Below are 18,202 nucleotides of genomic sequence, written 5' to 3'. Positions count from 1 at the left end.
AGGAAAAGTGGAGAATGTTCATTTAAAAATATCTAAGACTTTCTTTAAGACCAATCTCATATCTATGACCATAGATTTAACATTTCAAGGTTTCATGCACCCAGAACCAGTTTCTCCTTGCGTCTGGGTCTAGTTTCAACCACATGCTGTGTTTTAAGGAAGCTATCTTGATCCAATGACATCAGCACAAGGCAAGCGAGACATTTAACCATTAACACCCTAACCCTCCCTTTCTAATGTCCCATCCCCCAGACACACTCATTCCCACAAAGCCCTAAATCTGACTCCCAATAAATGGTTGGCACAACATCCTCCCAGACGCTAGCAAGAGGAGAAGTGTGATAGATCCCTTCCATTGAACAGTCATGCTTTAGTAGATGAGCTGGATGGCTGATCTGTCTCATTCCCTGTATTTGGCTTCTAGTCGGCATGTTATATGTTGAACGTTTACTCACATGAACACATTTAGCCCCATAGTGCTTTTTCATCATTGCTTGTCTAAACCATTTGCAAACAATTATGTTCCTCCTGAAGCCCATTGTCAACTCTATACACACAAACACACACATGCACATGCTCACAATTCCCTGGGGCTTGAGGAGGGGTTGTTTCTCTAATAATGAAAGAGAATCTGCCATGGCCACGAAGAGTTTTCAAGCCTAATAATTTCTTCATTTGATCAATCTTACTGAGACGTACACACACAAACAACTCTCTGTAGCACCTAACCCAAATCTGTCATACATTCTCATTAAGCTCTGATGAACAGAATTTGAACTGAACTTTAATTACCCACAGTATTAAAGGAATAGCTCACCCGTAAATAAAAAATCTGTCAAAAACTGAAATTTTTCTTAATTTCTTTTTGTGCATTGAGTTCAAGAGAAAAGTAGCGTCGTCTGATAGAATAGTAGCGTTATGAAAGAATCTCAAGACTGACCTTGAGATTGATCAAGAATTGATTCAATTCTTGAGTTCAGCTCAATGATCTGGTTTTGGGTCAACTCTGAAGTAGAAGATTATCAGACTTGGAAAATAAGATGCTTTTTTGGTGACTTTGTTTGAATTTGAGTCCCCATATATTGTGATTGCACGGAAAAGAGCAATTGCTTCATTACTTAATTTCCAGGAGTGATCGGTCTTTCTATATCTATAGTCTTTGGTTCTAACGCTATAGCGACACTAACTTTAATAGCGGTTGACCAGAACAATTGCAATTATTTCTCATTTATTAAATTACAATCAAATGGCTTTCCCCACACATTTTGCGCCTACACAGCATTTCAATTTTTCTGCGCAGCCGTGACATCAGCTTAGAGGGAACATTAATGAGGGTGCGTAAATTAGTTTTTTAGATTAACTGTCCGTTTAAGCATTACGCGCTATCCCAATGTCCAATCATTGAAAATACCAGTATAACCAACCCCATACTCTACTTACAGGACATGAGATTTAAAGATTTGCTCATTATGACCATGTCTGCTGTTAATGGGCTGTTGTCATTTATCATCTCTGTAATTTAATGTCTGACGAAGAGGCAGCCGACTTAGTCATGCAATGAATTGCCCATTTAAACAAATCTAAGACTGTGCATTGTACAGCTCTTGCAATGGCCTAAACAGCGTAGCGGAGAAAGCTGGTAGCAGATGAGCAGAGAGAGGTTGAGACCCACACTGAGTCATCTCTTCAGTATTAATGTCAACTCAGGGCAATTAGAGGCTGCAAAACTCACTTAGAAAATGTAAAGGACATAGAAATGAATCATGGTGATTGTTCCCTCCATTAAGCAGGTGTCAGGCTTTGATACAACTGATTTCAATTTAGTCTTTTTTATGCATCTGACTCATATGCTGAATTTTGTTTTTTGCTAGTGTGAAATTTTGTTTCAAAGCTGAAGTGTGTGATTTCTGTGCCACTTACGTGACTAAATGAATTTGCAAAAACAGTGGGTCTCACTCACTAAGTGGCAAGCGCGGAAATTTGCGCGTGAAATCTGTGTACAAATGTTTTCACAAACAAATATTGATTCATCAATAAGTTTTGTACTAAAATGCATTCTAAATTTATGGGGAAAAATGTAGGAACAACTGAAACCACATGTAAGCAAAAATCACATACTCGTATAATCAAACTAAGATGAAGTTTTTTTTTGTTCACCTAATATATTTAATCATAGTGCGAGAGTAACGAAAAAATGTGTTATAGCTCAAGCTGCAAGGTTTCTCTGTATAGATGTGTATGTACAGCTGGCTAATGAGAGGTCGGTATTCTGGGTCTGTTTAAAAGGTGCTTATTGTGTTTGAACTGGTTTTGAGGATGACATGCTTGGCATTGCTCGTATTTACAGAGCTTCATATGCTTGCTGAGAGTAAAGCCCTTGAAAAGCTCTTATATGAAGATGGTTTCAGCATGTTTTATGCAAATGGTTAGTCTCGGGCACACGGTCGCACATCTAGAATTCTCCAAATTCATTAACATTTAAAAGAGTTTAAGAACTAATTCACATGTGTATGAAAATGTAATGAATTAGGAATTAGGAGAAGTTCTACTGTTCATACAATCCACATATAGACATCAATACCCAGTGATTGACAGATAACCAGTTAGCTCCGCCTCCAAACTCACATCAGTTGTGCCTTGTCCGACTGGTTGGGAAACACAAACAAACAGAAATTAATCAAATAGCAGACTTTTTTTTTTTTTTTACATCTAAGAATATTCATGGAACATTTATTAAAGACACTATTATCTTGATGGAGACAAAAGTTAATTATTTCAAATTTGGAACTGATTGAGCTAAGAAATCTGCCTCATGAAAACCAACTTTTTAACTTCTCGTCTGTGTGTGGGTTTTGTTCGAATTGAGGAGTTGTTTTTTATTTGTGTGCAAGCGTGTGTGTTTGTGGCCGACACAGGATCTCTAAAGTTTACGAAGGTCACCAACTTTGGTGTGTCAAATTCCTCAACTGGCCTCTAAAACAGAGTCGTCTGTGGTGGAGACTCCTGTGAGTGTGACCGGTCTTGTCCTGAACTCCCTTTGTTCTTATCTCAACAACATCTCTTAGATGGCATGTTCGTCTACTTGCAGACAAAAAGATTACTCTTTTGAGGGAAGAATAAAAGTGGGCAATGAAAACTTGAGATGCTACTTTAGAAATAGGACGGATTTGCACACACAGGCTGTAAAATAGACCAGATGGTGGAGTTCATACATTGTTCGCACTCCCACACACAGAATCCTGTGAGGAAGGAAAAACTGCTTACTAGCGTCATTTCAAATCTGTGAGCCTTACATATTTATTTAATTTCATTGCCTCTGCACTACATAGGCTACTTAAGAGGTCTGTTATCATGTTTAGATGCACATATGGCCTGATTTGCTACATCATTTGCTTCATACTAAGCAAAAAATAATAAAACAAGATCTCTATGTGGGTATCTGATAAGAAAATAAAACTCTTCAGGCTGAGATTAAACACTAAATGATAGTATAAACAGATCAATAATGTGATCAAGCACAGCTGTAGCCTCTCTACAGAGGAGGTCAATGGAGGCAAAGACTACAACTACGCTAACTGATTTATGCTAGTTTGGCTCTAAGCTAGCTAGTGGAGCTTCATAGCCATATTACAGCCTGCAAAAATGATCTGCTGACGCTTGTTTAGCAAAGGAAGTCTTGTTGGTTTTGCCAGTAAAGCACCCTGTTAGAATTTAAAACAACATACCTGCTGACTGGCTAAACTGGTCTTTTTAGCAGCATATATGTCTTCTACTGCACACTAATGCTGTGTTGTATTGTTATATATTAGGCTAGCAAAGCATACCTGTATGACAAGACCTTAAATACCAAAAGTGCTAATTATCAGGCATGTGTCAACACCGAATGCTCACATGCTAGCTGCTGCACTACTGACCTCTGGCCTGAAAATGATAATTCACGATAAGCATGATGAAAACAGACACAGTGCCCTTTTCTCTAGCCTGACACTCAGTTTCATTTAATTGTTTTTACGGGTCTATATTGAGGGCTTGATAGCTAGCGTGTAACACAGATGAACAAATGGATAATTATGTCATATCCTCTGACTTGTTACACCCGCATAGTGACGAATCGCCGGAAGGGGTGACAGATGCAGCGTTTGGCGGATTGGTCTCTCGGCACCAGCCGTGAATGATAAAGTAGAGCGATTACATATTCCAGCCACAAGCTAAATTGTTTTAACATTTTAATCAGTAATTAACATCAAGCCAAGAGCCGTTGGGATGCAGACAAACTGGATTGAATTTTTCATTATGGTACATGGCTTTCATTTGGTTTGTGATTTTATATAAAAATGTTCAGAAGGTACAAGCTCAGTCACATTAACAGTTAACATATTTATGACGCTGTAAGCTTTGCAGCATTTCTTACAATGTTCCATTAAAGTCGCCTATTAGATTTCTGTGTTTTAAATGTCTCATTTTTTTGTTTAGTGAAAGTGTGCTATTTATGTCCTTTCTACACCCACATGCTGGGGGGTTTAAGAAACAGCTCTGATTTGGCACTGTAGAATTACAGCCTACCTTCTCTCAGGCGTCCATGGAAGGAACTGTGAGTTATTTCAGATTTCAACGACTTTCACCCAGCAATTAACAGGGATAGAAAATAGCTCAGAAAAGGCAGGTGTGCCACGTCATAGTCTATATATTTGTGCGTGTGCGTTATATACATATTTGGGTTTTAACGACATGCAGTCTCTTAAAATATCTAGTAATTTGACATGTTTTATTAGAGATTAGCTTAGCTTAAGTCATGTAGTGCAACTCTCCGAAAACAAAATAAATACTTTTAAAAAAATACTTTAACCTTAAAAAAAAAATTGTAAGTACTGATTAAGTTGTTTAAACTAACACATACCTGTATTTTGTAAAGAATCAATAGTTATTTCTTTGTACTTGATGGTTACATCACGTGACTTTTTCAGAGTAATTAAAGGGATACTTCACCTCTGGCAAAATGGACTTTCAATAAAACTCAGCTGCCTATAGAGTAGAAAGGGGAAAATTTTGAAATAGGTGCTACCTGACTAGAGAAAACAAAGAAAAAAGGCTGTTGTCTTCCCATTTGCCAAATAGGTTGGAAAACTTCAACACCCATAATGCACTAGGCATGTTGGCATCCAAGGCCACTCCCACCAATCTGCTAGGGAGGCGCTTGACCAGAGTCAAATGGTGCCTTGCTTTAGTAGGAAATACTACTTATCAAACTTTGAGTCATAATGGTGTTGACTTGTAATGTTCCCGGGTGCAAGAACTAGAAGAGTAAATGTTTAGTGGGAGTGAGTTACTTTTGGTTTCCAGTGAAGGATCCGGCACGTTGTAGGCAGTGGCTAAAGGCTTCAAAGAATCGTAAATATGAAGAGAACAATACGACAGAAAATCTGAAAAACCTCCATGTTTATATAGTCAACATTTTAAATTGGATAACAATGAGCCCAACAATGAGTGTTTTAGGCCAAACAGGGGAAAGCTGAAAGAAACTGCTGTTCTGTCAGTTCCGCCTGAAGCAAAACGGCGTCACATATACTGTAGGTAAGAAAGATGTGTTCCATTTTTACCGTAATGGTGTTTATAAAGTAGACAAAGTATAGTGAACGTACCCTTACAATAACGGTTCTGTTAATAACCCTCTGTCAATCTGACTGTCCGTGGGCAGGGATACGAAAATGCGGAAAAATAGCCTAAAGTTTTTATGAAAGCCCTGGAGCATTTGGCGTCATCCTGTGGATTTTTGCTGGAAAATAAACGTGAATTTTTAAACCTACATAACACAGATAACGAGGAATCATTATTAATTTACATAGACTACCAGCATTGTAGCAATACAAAGTGGGTTGAAAATCTGCGAAGTTAAACTTTAAATGTGAAAATAGTATAAAACATTTTCAAAACCATATGAAACCAACATGAGTACAAGTATTACATCGCTATACTTAAAACATTCTTTAAACTATGTTAAGTGTTGTAAACTGTTTATATAGCTGTTTTTTTACTTTATTGTTTTTCTGCTCTGGATCTACTAACAGAATAATCTCCATACTTAAAGCTGCAGTCTGTAACTATTGGCGCTCTAGCGGTTAATAAACATAACTGCATGCATCTTACGAAAGATCATTTTAGCCGGAGCTACTTCTTTCTGTTTATGTCTAGGACGAGTCAGGCAGGTACCGGGCTACTCCGCAGTGGTACAAGCCGAACCAGTCTAAAATAGTCTGAATATAAACACTTATTATAGGTGTACCGTATGATTCAGGATAAGTCAAAAACACGGTTTGGAAAAATGGATTCATGATGTATTCGATTATTATAAAAAAAAAATACATTTTGAACAGAAAAAAGTTGCAGCTTTAATCACTGGCAGCTTGCTTAGGTAGACTGTGGAGATTTGGAACGGCTCCAGTTGATGCTATTGTGTGGCAGAAGGGCTGCTTTCCATATGTGAATCAGATCTGGCCTGACAATTCCCACAGTGCCTCAGTGTCTTCTTAGTAAGTGAGGAAAATTAGTAAAGACAAAGGAGGGTTTAATTCCAAGGCAAAGAGGTTTGGGGTGCGTGTATAACCCCACTTTATCCCTTCACTCTGCTCCGTCTCTGGGACGTCCCGTACAGAGAAGCGTCTGTGTATGAAGCAGAGGGAGTCTGTGAGAAACAAGCGCACGATGAAAAGCATACTAAGAGTGTAGATATGTGTGAAATGGACCAAGACCTGCAGTTTAACACCAAACTTTCTCCATCTCCAGTGTCCCTCACACACACACACACACACACACAAACACTCCATCCCCCATCATTTGCAGTTCAAATAAACACACCAAAATGGTAGGTGTGTGTGCTCCCCTTTCTGCTTGATGCCTGCCTGGGCCATTAATGCCATGTAGGGTGTAACGTTCTTCTTGAGAGAAATGTAAATAAGCAGAGACCACAGGGCGAGATTTAGAGAGATGAGGACTGTTGAAGTGCAAGGAGGATTTATGGAGCTAATATTGAAGAATATAGTCCATCTTTCCTTCTCACTATATTTATCATCTCACTCTTTTCCCGGTCAGTAAGCGAGACACCATTTAATATGCTATTTTCTCTATTCTCTAATCTTTAGCATCTCTAATTTAATTAGTTAATTTTCTGCCATGTCTCATGTACAGAATGTTGTGGATTTCTGCCTTGTAGCAATAACACAAATTTCTCCCTTCGTCATATGCCTTTTAAGCTCTTAATAGATTAACAGCCATAATGAGTTTAGATAAAGTGTTCTCTATTAAGTCTCCTCCTCTTTATTATGTCATTCCTGTAATGTCCTTTTGTCCTTTCATATTATCTCCTGTTGTTTCCATAGCAGCCTGAACCTCCCTCCTTCTCTAATAGATTGTTGTCCATTTCTGGGTGAAATCAAACTATAATGGACACTAGTATTCTTGTTTTTCCACTTCTGTCTTCTGGAAATCTCAAAGGTGCGAAGCTTGTCCAGAGGTGTAATATATCTCTTTTAAAAAAGAATTGTTGAAAGTGAGTCCTGACATGGTTTGTCCGTAAGAAGGAAGTGTATGTAGAACATTTTGGACAGAGGGGTCATACGTCTGGTAATGCATTTACCAGATGGGTGATGAAAATTGTGTACTATCTTTCTTTAAAGTAACTGGCAATTTGTTTGATGTTTTTTTATTTTATTTAATGCTATAATATTCATACTTTAGGTGTGGTGGTTTAAATATTGCTGGGCTACAAATATTTTTGGACAATTTTAACTTATTAGGATCAATAAGGACTGTTATTTGAATTCAATCCAATCTGAGTCTGAGCTTTTTAAATGAGTTGGAGAGGTTTAATAGTGACACAAGGTTATCAGTCATAAAGTGGAGCGTAAGTGTGTCTCAAACTGTAGTTTCTGTTTTCTGCCAAAATGTATCCAAACAAACTTATCATGCACATTTATCATGCACACCATTCCTCTCCATCTGTTTCTTTCTCTCTTCCGGACATGTCAGGCCTATCTCAGTCCCGGCTCTGTGTAAATGACTGTTCCCTGGCTGCTGCAGCCTCCCCAAACTAAATATTTAAACAGGGCATACTTGTGCTCCCATTTATTTAACTTTAAAGTTTAACTTGCTGCTCTGAAACCATCACTAAGTGAAAGCTAGAACGCTGTCCTCTGTGATTTCCTCGCGTGAAAGTGTATAATTATCAAAATAGTCCTTTTTTGCTCTGTTTTACAAGATAATGTGCATTACATATTTGTAATATACATGAACAGGATATTTACAAAACCACCATAACAATACAGGTGGCACAATACCACATGATGAATCAGAGTTCATTTTGCCCTTTCCATAAATCATAGCCAATACTTGTATAGACAATTAATTGAGGAATTAACTAATTAACTGAAAATGGAACACAAAACACCCAAATTTACATTACTGATAACAAAAAATATTTCTATAAAACAATATGTCATGTCATGTCATGCGGGGATTTCTGGGAATGTCCTTTTAATGTTTTTCACCTTAAATTATGTGTTTCATAATGCGATGTTAAACCATTTATAGTTTTTCATTGTATAGAGTTATGTTTTTTTCTGTAGAATTTCACAAGTGATGGGTATCAAAAACCATCCATCACAAACCCTGCAGTTTGGGGAACCCTTGATTTTAAACTACAAAGAGAAAGAATATTCCATTCTTTGTTATCAACATTAGTACATTAAATACTAGTATTTAATGCACTTATGTTGATAACAAAGAATGGAAAATCCTTTCTCTTTGTAGTTTAAAATCAATATGGGACAAGGTTATCCTATTCAAATCAATGTGATAAATGAGTTAGGTCAAAAAGTAATCTAAAAGTAATCAAAAAGTAGTCAGATTACATTACCTTCAATTTGTTATGTATTGGGTTAAATTACTAACTACACTTTTTGTCATGTAATTTAGAATCAGTAAATAATCTACCCAGCACAGGCAATTTATCTATTCTTATATTTGCTAAAACATGAAGGATTTCAGTAGCTTGCTGGCAATATTATCCCAATTTAGGTGCATATAGTTCTTAACTTTATAAAAGGAGCACTGGCAAGACCCTGTGCATTTTGTGAGAAATAACATGCTGTGCTGTGGGATGTAACAACCATCTCTGAGTGGATATTCTCTAGTAGAGAATGAATGGATGTTCAGTGAATTGGGCCCTGGAATGTGATGTAAGAATTTTTTGAGAGTCACTGACCCAGCCCCCTCACATTGTTCTGACTGAAAGCACAGGTTTATATTTGTGCGTATGATTGCTATGTGCGAGAGAGAGAGAGAGAGGGAGAGAGAGCTGTTTGGAGTACATGAATCATCAGTGCTGTCCGAATGCTTAGTGTATTTTTAGAGACACTTCATTGTTTCATCTTAAAAGAAGCCATTAAATGTACAATATAATAGTCCACGTGTCATGTTGTATCGCCACTTGTAACTCTTCAGTGCGGTAAAAAACTTCCTGACTTATACCGTCAAAGCAAATGTGCCCCACTTCTGAGTTGAGTCAGAAAAATGCATGTGGATGGCTTAGAAAACTTCCCATCGTGCTCTGCAGCTGCTTTCCTCCCTTTAATCTGATGCATTGATGGATGTGGCACAGCAGTACTTCCGTACAGTGAAGAGCCCTTTCAAAGGGGAAGAAGTGGGGCAGAAATAGCCAGCCAATTCACAAGGTCACACAGCTCAGTGTCCCAGCGCAGCATTGGATAGCTTAATGTTTTACACGGCCTGCTGTCTTTCCTTTCCTCTCTTCGCCTGTACAGATTGTAAATAGTTAACAAAACTCCAAATTGAATTTCAAGCACAGTCTCGGTTGTAACCCGTAAAGAAAACTTCCACTTTTTATACCACATACATAACATTTTTGCACATAATTCACCCTGACACATGAGAAGAATGTCCAGGCTTCAGCATAACCGTATGAAAAGCTATCCAAAGGCATGAATTATATTAAAAACAACTCTGTTATAAAAATGTTAGTTGCCTAAAGTGAATTTTTATCAAGGGGGAAAAGAGCCATTTTCAAGGAAAGCGGAAGAGGTGGTTTGCTTTACCTTGATTTCTTGAAGCTCATTCCCTGGATGGAATTTGGTTATCTCATCTTGAGGTCTCACCAGAAAAAAGAGACGTAAGCATTCCTCGGCAATCAGCTGTTGAGCTGTACAGCTGCCCTAGTGTTGACTTAGAATGATAGCCATCAGCATTTTTGCTAAGAAAGGGGGGTGTGGTGCTTTTGTGAAATTAAAGAAACATCAATTTTAGTCTACCTTTGCAATCCTTATTCAGACAAAACCAAATTTACACGGATTGCCAGTAACTAAAACTGAAATTAATAAAACGTTTTTGTTAATTAAAATAATGCTGAAATTATTTACTAGTTGCTGGCAAATAACTGAAATAAGATCCCTAAAATGAAAATAAAGTCATAATTTACTATGGCGTGTTGTTCTAATGTCGTATGCCCTTTCGCGCTCGCACTCTTCCATATTATGGCAGTGAATAGAAGCATCAGGCTTTTTAAAAAATACGCAAAAGTATCAGAATGGTCCCATGTGACACGTGACAAGTGTTCTGGGGGTATACAATCAGGTTTGGTAAAGAAAACAACCTGAAATTGAATGTACTTACTTGGTTCAAGCCGTTCGATTTGTATTGTTCATTTGATGTCAGACATGCAGGCAGATTACTGTGATTTAACACACACCTATAGAAGCGTTTATAAAAGAAACCCATCAGCCGCATGATTTGGAGAGCAGCGTAGGCTTGTGGCCAGGCATGTCACTGAGCTTGTGGCTGTGGGGAACAGAGTGGCTGTCAGTGCGTGTTACTCTCCAAGCCTAAAGCACTGGGATGGGGGTAATTGATACTACTGTGTGTGTGTAGGGGTTTGGCTCAGGCTGGCATGGTAAATGAGAAGCACAGTCCAATAAGAGATACCCTCTTTTCAGATGGCTGCACATCCACACGGAGAACTTAAGCCACCTGGAAGTTAAAGAGCCAGCTGCATTCAAATAGATTTATGGATGTTTTATTAAGGAATTTAACCACTGTTGTTGGCTTTCTTTTTTGGCTTTCTTTTTTTTCTCTCTCTCTCTTTGTTGCGAACTGGTGTTGTGAGCGAGCTTTTGAAATAAGTATTGATTTACCCAACCAGGCATAGCTCATGCATAGCGAACGCTCTGTGTTGGTTTTTGGTGGTCTTGGTTGTCTCACCATGAGATTTCAGATTAGCGAAGAAATGGGTGAAATGTGTCAGTGGGTAAATAGGGTTATATTATTTACCCACTGACACATTTCACCCAATTCTTCCCTAATCTGAAATATCATGGTGAGACAACCTAGACAACCAAAAACCAACACAGAGCAGCGTTCATAGATGATGCTATGATGCATGAGCTATGCCTGCAAAAGCTATGCCTTTAATCTTGCAAACTATGCATTATAAAAAAGAATCTGACATGCTCATATGTTCTGTGAGATATGTTCAAATGTGCTCTTTTGTAGGGAAAGGATACAATCCAATAAAGTTTCCAGAAAAAGTTTTTAAAAGCTTTTATTCAGTTGGCTTTTTCATGATGATAATAATAATTATTATTATTATTATTATTATTATTATTATTATTATTATAATGGGCTGCAAACTCACATGTTTTGGCCACAAATGCCCTCCTCCTCTGGGTGTTTTTTATTTATTTATTTATTTATTGGATATGCTTTTTTTTTTTTTTACATGACCATACAGTATACAGTATTTAAAAAGAGCCCATCATATACAGCTGGCTGTGATTAACAGATTTTATTTTCTAAAAAATAAAATAAAATGTGTGTGTGGCAGGTAATATGAATGTTGTGAATTTTTTATAATATTATAATGTTATTATAACAAATTATGTTAAAATTGATTCAGAACATTAAAATATTTTCAGTAGGCTATTAAACTTTTTTCTGGCTTATTTATGAAAATTAAAATTGTATCCTAAATGTGTACATTATTTACATATAAACGGTGTTTTTTCCCTTGTGAAATGCGTGTATTGTCTGGGCTCTTTACAGTTGGAGGGAAAGAGACTGATTTGCATGTAAATGATTCCAACAACACCAGCTATTCACGGTGCTAATTAAACTAATGTAGGGACGTTGACTTGCTGACATCATGGACGCTCATTACCATTCACAAGCTCGAGTGGGCAGAGCGAACAGCGAGCCAGTGGAGTCCAAGCCACGGTTCACTGAGCTCTCATAGCCTGTTATTGAGGGGAAGCGCAGGCTGTTCATGGCTTTACGCCCCGAATGCTGCTGGAACTATCACGGAGAAGCGCGCTGGATCTGCGGGGACGCTTCGTGCTTTCACGTTACTGTAGATGTTTTATCCAAAGCGCCAGAGCTTGAGGCATGTCTTTCCTGGACGATACCTTTGTACGAACTAAGGCTGGTCACTCTAGTGCTTGATAAAGACGCGCGGATTGAATCGCAGCGAGCGCTTGTTTATGGAGAAGTGAAAGTGCGCCAACAGAATCGCTTTTCAGGCTGGAAATGTGTAGCGCGTGCTTAGATCGATTCACGACTGGCGACATCGAACTCTCTCATCTCCGTTCATGGTAAAAGGTAAGTGCAGCCTACGTACGTGGCTCGATCTGTTACAATCGGGTCTGCAGTTTAAAATCTGCGTGATGACTTTTCCCTTCGCTCGCTGCGTGATGTGGTCGAGCTATTCCGAGAAAGTTGATACATAAACTACATTTTATAAATCAGACGTTGATACGGTTTCCGTCATCTAATGTTACGGAGCCACGGTGTTAAAAATAAACCTTTTAGACGCCTGCGAACTTTTCACCAGTTATCTTCAGTCATTTCTAGTTGACCTGTTTCTGATAGTCGGATTAAGCCTTTGTTTGGTGATGTTTTGTTGGATTAACACATAAAGTGACAAAGTGGAGAATAATGCCCAGGAGAGAAAGAAAAACCAGGCAGCTGCTGTTGAATTCGCACAAGCGATTTTCTTTACTGAATATAGCACACACTCGCGCTTCTCGTGAGTGCAAATTCTTTTGAATCTGATATTATCATTTAATTGATTAACACAGGGTTCAAGAAACCAGGCTGAATAATTAACGGAGTTGGTCCGAGGTTCTCAATTCAACAACTCGTTTAATCGTTTGAGAATCGTCTCTCGTGCAAGTTGAGTTGAGTCGCTATTCCCGAATCGATTAATGCACTCACGTCACAGTGAATGCCTGTTCACACCGTGGACAATGACTATTAAGATTACTATGACTATAACGTTTTAATAATAGGTATGAGAACAGGAAAGTCCACACCACAGCTATGATAACGATGCAGAGGAAAGAAATGGATGGAATCATTTTCAGAGCGATTTTTTATTTATTTTTCCCTGCTGATGGAGGGCAAATCAATCTAACTTTAAAGAGCTCGAGCACTATAGCAGCATACAACATAACTACAGCTGGCTCTTATAATAAACAGAACACTATGGTCATGGCGTGTAGGCTATGCTAATATAGTTATTTATAGTGTGAATGGGCTTAGGAGCTTTTTGAGTGCAATGTAGATTTTACTAATGTGGCAAAAAGTAGGCTAAATTAGCCTAACAAACAGCCATAATGTTACAAAAAAGTACTGAATTTAAGTTTATGATCCAGTTATGACAGTTTTATCAACACGCATGCAGAACAGTTAAAAATTCAGCTGTCAGTGACAACGTTGTGACGCAATTACTCAAATAGAACTGAATCCATTTTTTTTAACCATTTGAAAGAACCGATTTGCGGAATGACTCTGACTTTCCATCATTGTTGTGATGCGTCACTCGCTTGCTTGTTGTCAATAGGATGTTACTCTGGGCTGAATCCATCTTATTCTACAGCACCATTTCAATTAAATCAATATCGTTTCCTCCCTCACCACTCGTCCATTTGAAGCAGCCTCCATTAAACTGATTTCTTTTTCTTCAAATAATTGATTTATTCATCCGTCTAAGTTCATATAGTAGGTCATCAGTCACAAAGGTTGTCTTGTTTTAATTACTTGTGTCACTGTCTATATTATGAGCTTCTAAAGTCATAAAGGCTCAGATATCTGACTCTTCTACAGTAGTACGGTCTTCCTGTGAATACAGATGTTGTGTATTTTGTGTTATTGAAGCACAAACTAATTTAATGCCACAAAACAGTGGTTTGAATATGAAATTGACAGAATTATTTGTCTTTTTTTTTTTTTACGCCAGTGTTTAATGTGGGAAAAGTACACACAGTTGCATATGCACAAAAGATGAGTGAGAAAAGAGGGTGAATTGGCTTTCACTAGCATCCAGCTGTGACCAGATTCTCCACTGTGTGATGCCCTTTAGAAAGGTTATTTGAATCCGGAATGATGCCATGGAAAAGCCTGGGAGCCTCATCAGAGACTGGAATTTTGTAAAATCTACAGCCAGTGTTTAGGATCATTGAAATACTTTTATAGTTTTTGTTAATATTTTTAATATGTATTTTTACAATTTACATGTACATTTTAATTTTTAAGTTTTTGTAATTTTGTTGTGATTTGTTATTGTATTAGTTTAAATATGTATTAGTTTTTTAAAAGGTTAATAGTTTTTATCAACCTTTTTATTTAGTTTTAGATTTAGTTATTTTAGTTAAATATTTTTTTTTTTTTTTACATTTTTAAATTTCAAGGAACAGTTTTTTATGGTTTTAGTTAACTATAACAACCTTGGCTACTGCAGACCTGGTCCCTCGCTTATTAAATGGCAGTTGTATTAAAGATGACAATGCCACTGTTGTCTAGCAGTAGGCTATTGTTAAAAAGAATTAGATTGTCTGGTTGTGGCACAGGCCTGGTTTTTAAGGGGATAAGTTTCCCTCAAGCTAGACAGAAGTCCACATCTGTTGTTGTCTGAACAATTTAAAAATGCAATGATTAACCCACAATAAGCAATTGTCCGATCAGATCATAAATCACATTTACCACGTTCCGCTTGGTTGTCTCAGGGGCATAACAACCTTCTGTGTCATCCCTAGATTACATTCCCAGTCTTCCATATTTGCTATGTAGGACAAATCCTTTCTAAAGGCTCTCAGTGCAGGCTTGTAGATCACATTGCCTGGGTTTTAGCATGACGTTTGTAATGAATTCAGCATGCGTAGTTGCAACCCGGCATCCTTTTTAATTCAAATCACATTTAGATGATTGGAAGAGCATTATCGATGGACCGTGCAGTGGTATTGAGCCTGGAATTTGCAGTCATGTGCGAAGCATGTCAAAACATGGAACGTTTCACTCAATCCTTTTTTTATGTGTGGTTAAGGACTGAGGAGGGAGTTACGGTGACCTAATTTTTGTCCAGTTCATTTATCTGGACCAGCCCGGCATCTCCGTGGAACACTTTCAGAGTCATCTTAGAAATCTCAGTTCAGCTAAATGTTCATCCTTTCCAGATATGCATGCATTATTAGTTATGATATATATTAAAGTGTTCTGAGGGAAGACTTCCCAAGAGTGCTGGATTGCTTTAGCAATTCCTTTTTGTTTTCTGGCCTGCCCTTATACTTTCTAGTTATGTTCTACAGAATGACTAGTCACTGTGGGAGAGACCGGATACGTTTCTCAACAGTGTTTGGTATTCACAGATGGCCTGTTTGAAGGCCTCTATGTTCCTGTGAGTTTTCAGTATTAGTGTGAGTTGTGAAGTTGCCAGTGTTGCCACCCTCAAGTAATGCAGGTGAATTGTCCTTGCTCAAGGGTGTTGGAACTGCAGAGAGACCAGCTGCATGGCCTATATATAAGTCTGCTCACCGATTACCTCCTACAGAACCTTCCATCTAATCTCTGAGTCTTTCATTTTGATTCAAAGAGATGCTTTTTAAACTATTTGAGGTTCATGCAGGTTTTAAAGCACTTCATCCATTTATAGGTTGTTGTTGTTTCCTACATCTTAAATATTTATAAGTGAACTATTGTGTTCAAGGCAAGTGTTTCGCAACCTTTTTTGTCTAATGTACCCCCATAGCCCCTTTAGTAAATACCCCTTCATTAACGCCAAGGAATGTTCCTTTTTGAGTTATATTATACTGGAATGTCATTTGGGATCTGCCTCCATCCAATCAACATCTGATGGATTGAGCCAAGCCTCACTATACTTTTTTTGTATAGTCCCATTTCACTCAGATGTACATTACAATAGGGAAGAAAAGATCCCTTGCTTGATACTTTGTTACATTTTGACTTAAATGTTATTAAAGTGGCCATTATAATGAGACACTTGAGAGGTTGTTTGTTTTCCACAGGTTTTGACCATTTTGCTGCCTATTATAGTGAAACTTTCCCTGAGAGACCTAATAGAGAATTTGTTAATAAAACATCCAGATGAGATGTTGAACAAGAGTGAAGTCATTTGACTCAACTAGTATGAAATATCATATCACTCTCAAGTGAATACACTGTCAGTTCTGCAAATTTTAATAAGATATGAATTACAGTTATAAAAGTGTTACATTTCCTTATTGTTAAGAAATCTGTACTTTTATTCAGTAAGGACCCGTTAAATTGATCAAATGTGACCGTAAAGGCACTTATAATGTTACAAAAGAATTCTATTTCAAATAAATGTTGTTCTTTTGAAATTTCTATTCATCAAAGAATCCTTAAAAAAATCCTGTATAACAGTTTTCTATAAAAAATATTAAGCAGCACAACCGTTCAACATGATCAATAATAAGAAATGTTTCTTGAGCAGCAAATCAGCATATTAGAATGATTTCTGAATGATCATGTGACACTGAAGACTGTAGTAATGATGCTGAAAATGCAGCTTTGCCATCACAGGAGTAAATTACATTTTAAAATATATGAAAATAGAAAACAGTTATTTTCTTTATAATTAGATTTTTGATCAAATTAATGCAGCCTTGGTGAGCATAAGAGAGAAAATCTTACTAACCCCTAACATTTGAACTGTAGTGTAGGTTCAACAGAATCTATCCTTGAGGCCCAATGGAAGCCGTTTAAATACTCGCCTGCTTATGAAACTATAGGTATGTTTACATGAACAGTTATAATCGAGCCACAGTGGGGTCTTGTGTAGTTGAGCTAAAGTCTTCATCTATTCAAGAATACATAACGCAGTGGGAAATTTAATATTTGTAGGAATAAGTAAACGTTGCATGTTTTTAAAGCAAATCCCAAGGTCACTTGTAGTCTGATTAACATGTATGTGGTGGATGAAGCCAAGATACAATTACATTATCTAGGTCTGTTAGTCAGACTTAACAAAAGTCTGATGTGATTTTAGTCAGACTATTATTTATGTGACATTTTAAAAAGACAAATAATTGTTTTATTTAGAATGAAATCTCACATTTAAGTGCGTGTCAATGCACTTAAATCTTGTAGAGGAAATTATACCATGACTCACTCTTCATATCCTTAGGACAATAGAGGCATGATAACAGATTTGCTGATGGCTTAAACTGAACCAACAGAATCTTTTTTGCCTTGCTTCCATAGCAACTAGAGTTCTTTGACGTAGATGAACATGTTCTTAAGTTAACCATCTGGCCAATGTGAAAACGTCAGTCAATCATTGGGTTACTGGCCGGTGTCTGTCTTTGACACCTTGCAGCCTGTCAGGCCTCTGAGGTGCTAATGGGATTGGCCCTAAGTGGGCGGCTTGTTTTCTCTTCCTTTGGTCTAAGAGGTTAGTTAATCTGACCAACTGGCCGGCGTGCTTGAAAAGTGTGGTTTTGGCAGAGTTTGACGCCTGTGTCTGCTTGTCTGGATGCTAACCAGACGCTGCGTGTTTGACTGGTGGAGGGTGTGTTTCATCGTGACATGAGTCATTAGACGTGTTGCGGGTTTTTGTTGGAATCTACGGGCTGCCCCTGGTTATAACCAAATGTGGATATGTTGATTGACACAGTAAAAGAATAAAAAGAGAAAAGCTGGATGGGAGAGTTACTTGAGAATAGAGCTGCACGATTAATCGTTAAAGGATTGTGATCTCGATTTAAACACCCACACAATCTTATTCATAAATGACACCGATTCGCCTGTTTCTATGAAACCTTTGACAAAATCACAGCAGAACATTCAAATCTGCGTAGGCGCTGCCACTGAGCCAGAGAGAGCATTT

The 18,202-nt window shown here is 37.7% G+C and overlaps 1 protein-coding gene across 3 annotated transcripts in view; it reads left to right on the top strand.

Annotated features, from left to right (window-relative positions):
• Positions 1 to 18,202, top strand: part of prickle2b (prickle homolog 2b) — a 78,878-nt gene that overhangs the window by 46,483 nt on the left and 14,193 nt on the right. Inside the window, exon 1 of one of the 3 annotated variants that reach the window (XM_082155246.1) lies at positions 12,183 to 12,657. The exons of the other annotated variants lie outside the window; for them this stretch is intronic. The gene's annotated coding sequence lies outside the window, so the exon portion shown is untranslated. Of the gene's footprint in view, positions 1 to 12,182; positions 12,658 to 18,202 lie in introns of those variants that run through there. 3 annotated transcript variants of the gene reach the window in all.

This window comes from Leuciscus leuciscus (assembly GCF_965113295.1).
Source record: "Leuciscus leuciscus genome assembly, chromosome: 23".
Classification (NCBI taxonomy): domain Eukaryota; kingdom Metazoa; phylum Chordata; class Actinopteri; order Cypriniformes; family Leuciscidae; genus Leuciscus; species Leuciscus leuciscus.
Note: the sequence above shows the minus strand (reverse complement) of the source record. Positions and strands in the feature narration are given on the sequence as shown.